At 40.1% G+C, this 5,116-nt stretch overlaps 2 pseudogenes; both read left to right on the forward strand.

Moving 5' to 3' along the window:
- Positions 1 to 215: 215 nt before the first annotated feature.
- On the forward strand, positions 216 to 1,655 carry LOC149242997 (ubiquitin-like modifier-activating enzyme 5 pseudogene; annotated as a pseudogene).
- LOC149242998 (coatomer subunit beta'-1 pseudogene) lies at positions 1,655 to 2,894 on the forward strand (annotated as a pseudogene).
- The last annotated feature ends 2,222 nt before the right edge of the window (positions 2,895 to 5,116 follow it).

The following is a 5,116-nucleotide window of genomic DNA, read 5'->3' on the forward strand; positions in this document are numbered from 1 at the left end:
TCAGTCTAGCTTAAGGACAAAGTGTTTTCGCAGCGCATAAATCTTTTAGCAGTTTCGCAGCGCAACCTGTTTTAGTGATTTCGTAGCGAAAAAACACCGACTTTGCACTAACTGTGCTACGAAATGGGGAATTCGTGCTGATCCATAGCACATCTCACACCAGCTGTCATATTTTCTGCAAGAATTTTACGGGAATAGCATGTGTAAGGTCTTACATGTCGGTCTTGACACGTGCAGGCTCTTTTGGCATCAAAGGGGCTACAGCTTATGAGATTTCTGATTATATTGTTGAGATTGATACTGAGGAAATCATGGGACCTGTATTATTCCTTGCGGACCTTGGCGGTCTTTACGCGATTAGTATTGCCTTGTTCCTTTATGTCCTTATCTGATCCAAATCAAATGAATCTCGGGCTAGCAGATTGAGACAGGGGCATGGAATGGAATGGAAGATATTTCAAATTCCAAGGTTGTGCCTGAGGGATGCATTAATAAATATATATATGTGTGAAAAGGGGATAGCGGTAATATAAATTATTATGAAGTCGAATGGAAGTCAAGGTTTCCGTTGTCTGCATATGCTTTGACGGGGAACTTCCCAGTAGTAGTTTTACTTTGCGCTCACAGCTGTTGTGGCAGGCTCTCATGATCACCAACGGAGGTCCATCAAAGCTCTGTTTCATACCCAAGTCTCAAAATCGTGGTCCTCTTTGAAACCAATGCTCGATCAGAATCGGTTCATGAGAAGGCTTCTTTCGTCGACTTATTCCAAGTTATTGTTGCCTTGTGACAGTTGAAGGTTTTTACGAGTGGAAAAAGGATGGAGCGAAGAAGCAACCATTCTATATACATTTTCAAGATAAAAAACCCCTTGTTTTTGCAGCTCTGTATGACACATGGCAAGATTCTGAAGGAGGAGTACTCTTTACATTTACTATTTTGACTACACGTTCCTCTAAGGCATTGGCGTGGCTTCATGATTGAATGCTTGTTATATTGAGGAAGAGAAGGAGCTACTGGATGCTTTGGAAGGCCTTAAATCAGCGTTATCATTGTCACCATTAGATACCAAAATTCAATCTCAGCTTACCAAGTTGCAACATCATGCAGAGCAGATTTCCACGACTGTAAAAGGTGTGGCTATGCGACGCCCAAAGGTGAAGGATATGAGCTCTGAAATAATGGACAGTAATCCATATAGTAGACTTATGGCATTGAAGTGAATGGGTATTGTGAACAACTATGAGCGGATTCGAGAATTCTCAGTTTCCACGGTTGGTATTGGTGGCGTAGGAAGTGTTGCAGCTGAAATGCTTGCAAGATGTGGAATTGGGCGCCTTTTGCTGTATGACTATGACACAGTGGAATTGGCAAATATGAATCGTCTCTTCTTCCGGCCAGAACAGGTTGGCATGACTAAGATAGATGCTGCTACTCAGACACTTGCTGAAATTAATCCAGATGTTTTGATTGAGAGCCACACATTGAATATTACAACAGTGAAGGGTTTTGAGAAATTCATGGAGACTCTGACCAACCAAGTTATTGGATCCACAAGAGGTCGACAAAGTGGAGTTGATTTAGTGTTAAGCTATGTAGATAACTATGAAGCTCGCATGGTTGTGAATCAGGCTTGCAACGAGCTAAACCAAATATGGATGAGCAGGGAGTGAAGGATGCATTTGAACTGTTGTATGAGATAAGTGAACGAATTCATACAGGCCTATGGGTCGGGGATCCTTTTATTTACAATAACTCAGCCTGGCGCCTCAACTACTGTGTTGATGGCGAGGTAATTACCATGTGTCATTTGGATCGACCAATGTATCTGTTAGGCTATCTATCCAGCCAGAGTCGAGTGTACCTAATTGACAAAGAATTCAACGTGATGAGCTATACATTATTGCTTAGCTTAACAGAGTACAAGACTCTTGTTATGCGTGGAGATTTGAAGAAGGCAAATGATATTTTGCCCACAATTCCAAGGGAACATCTTAACAGTGTGGCTCGTTTTCTTGAGTCTCGGGGAATGCTGGAGGAAGCTCTTGAAGTGGCTACTGATCCTGATTACAAATTTGACTTAGCTGTGCAATTTGGAAGACTTGAAGTTGCACAGGAAATAGCAATAGAATCTCAAAGTGAATCAAAATGGAAGCAATTGGGGGAGCTTGCCATGTCCTTTGGAAAGTTAGATATGGCAGAAAATTGCCTAAGCCGTGCAGCAGATCTGAGTGGACTGTTGTTTCTCTATTCTTCCTTGGAAGATGCAGAAGGGATCTCGAAACTTGCATCGAATGTTTCTTTCCTGTGTTTATTCATGCTGGGAAAGTTAGAAGAATGCATTCAACTTTTGGTAGACAGCAATCGTATACCTGAAGCTGCTTTTATGGCTCGTTCCTATCTTCCCAGCAAGGTTTCAGAAATTGTCTCTATTTTGGCGTAATGATCTAAAAAAGGTGAACCAAAAGGCAGCTGAAGCTTTAGCAGATCCAGAAGAGTATCCCAACCTGTTCGAAGATTGGCATTTAGCATTTGCTGCTGAAGTGTTTACATGCGTTGGTATCCTGCTAAGCTTCAATATAATATTCCCCTACTCAGTTGCACAGTATGTGAGTGGAGCATTTATCACATTTGTATCTGCAGAAGTTCTTGAAGGTGTGAACCTTTTCTTATTATCAAAGGTCATGTCCTCAAGGTTAGCACGAGGGGCCTACAACGGTGGTTTGCTGTCCACAGAAGCTGGAACATTGGCTCGAGTGCTTGCAGATGGTACAATAACATTAGCAGGTTACCTGGGGCAGGGTTTACTTCTGAATGTAACACTGCTGTCTACATTGATCATTGGAGTTATTTCACTCATCGCAACTGGCTACACTTACAATTTTCTCTACTAGTAATTTATACTTTCATTCTTTCTGAAATCAAGTTGGCCTGTTTTCAGTTATGTAACTATAGCTGACATGCCAGAATATTTCAAATTTGCTGGCGGGGAAGATCACATTCAGTGTCTCAAAAATGATTGCCATGATGTTTGCGCGGGGGAGTGTCCACTTCCTAGAGAATTGGAGGTTTTAATGGTCAACTCTGTATCCACTCTTGTGTCACACCTGTCTACCAAGGAAGCCTCCAGCATATCAGGAGCATGGTGTTACCCTATTCTCTTGGGTTATTAAAGAATTAAAGTATCCACTGCTGCATACTCGGTGATGGGGGACCAGAACCGAAAATTTAGGGATATTTTCAGCCAATACAGAACAGATCAAAGCCTTCGGTATTCAAAGCCAACATGGGACATTAATTGCTCATCTTATGCCATCTCATGCCATCTCAGCTGAACGAAGAGAAAGCTAGGTGTCAAAGCTGCAAGGAGGAATGAATTTATGAAGAAGATAGAGTTAGAGTTATGGTTGGTTTAGGACTCTTAAACACTACAGTTAGTTCCTTATTGAATTTATGAGTTTGTTAAAAGTAAATAGGTGTCATGCAGTCATCGAGCTCCCTTCATGCTAGAGGAGGAAGCTCCAAGTAGTTTGAATTATGTTTCTATATATAGCTGGAAGATCTATGTAATCAGGGTTGGATGTTTTGATAGAGAACTAGTCCATTTTGGTTTATGTAAAGCAGATTTCAATAATGCAAATGATTGTTGTTTTATTCTCAGGATTCTCAATAGATCTTATTGTTCAAATGTATGGTGGTTTATTCTCTTAGTGTTCCTTTACAGTCTTGTCATTGCATAATCACTCAGAACTCATGTATCATGCTCTGACTTCCAGTATGTTTTGGCAAACTGTGTTTTATGCAAGTTGTGTTTGAACAGTAGATGTAAAGAGCCCTGATTTCTATGAAAAGATGGTGTTTTTGTGTGCTGAGAGGTGTGAGACTCCATAAGCCCAATGGGAATCAATCTGATATTTGTCCAGCCAGCTTATTTTCATGTGTTTTTTGAAGAGTTAGCCATCTTTCCTTGTCAGTAGTCCATATTAATAATCTGTGAGAGAGCCCTCTCTGACTAAGGAGGCTAAGCCTTAGTCTAAAGCCTGGTCTGAAATAGTTACATAAAATCTTGCTGATTGGCAGCCCTCAGTACCTGATTTTGTGATAACACAAAGTATTTGGAATTTCTATCCCATTTATATGTGTCTTGACAATTGGACTACCTGGATCTACATATTTCTGCATGGTAATTTTTCCCATCATGATATCTACAATTTTTCCTACCAGGTGGATTCTTCTTGTATCTCTTGGTTTCCTTCTTGGTCTTTTAAGACTCAACTCCTTTATTGTTTTTGCTAGAATAGGAATCCCTCTAATGTCTTGTAGCAAGGGAATATTGATATAGACATTGTTTAATTCATCTAGAAAATCATAGTCAGGCAACAAGATTTTTTTTTTCACCCCTTTGTCAATTTGTAATCTTTCAGGGAAAGGAGGTGTGGATGAAGATGTAGGTTGCTCAACTATAGGAGTTGTGGGGCTTGACTCTTTTTCTTTTTCTTTTTGAATGTTTGGGTTTTGAAGAGATGCTTCCTCAGAACCTTTATTGGCTTTAAGAGAATCCTCCTCAGAGGTGTTTTGCTCTTGAACATCTATAGAAGGTTTTTCTAAAACTCTACCAGACCTGAGTTGTACATCATTGAGAGGAACAATCATATAGGTAGGAAATTTTTGTCCTTATACCATGTAAGCATTCTGAGGATTTTTGTTATTGGGATTTGGCAATGGCTGGGCTGGTAGTTGATTTGTCTTTTGTTGAAATGGAAGCAAGAGTTGAGGATTTGGATTTTGTTGAGAAGGTTGTTGTTGAAGAAATGGTAATGAAAGTTGTGGGTTTTGATTTGGAATTTGTGGATTTTGCTGATTTTGAAAAGATGGAGGATATTGATAAAATTAAGCAAATCTCCCATAAGGATTTTGCATCCCTTGTGCCCATGATTGGTATGGATTTTGAGATTGGGGCCAATGTTGTTGCCAAGAATTCCAATTTGGTGGGCACTGAAAGTTCATAGGATTGTTAAATCCTTGATTTTGTGGCCCCTGCCATGGTCTTCTTGAAACAAAACAAAGGGACTCTACTGAATTTGGATCTTCCTGAAAGACAGCTTTGAACCTAGGA

This window comes from Pinus tabuliformis, chromosome 8 (genome assembly GCF_031772625.1).
Source record: "Pinus tabuliformis cultivar Carrire ecotype Pingquan chromosome 8, CPIR1, whole genome shotgun sequence".
Lineage (NCBI taxonomy): Eukaryota > Viridiplantae > Streptophyta > Pinopsida > Pinales > Pinaceae > Pinus > Pinus tabuliformis.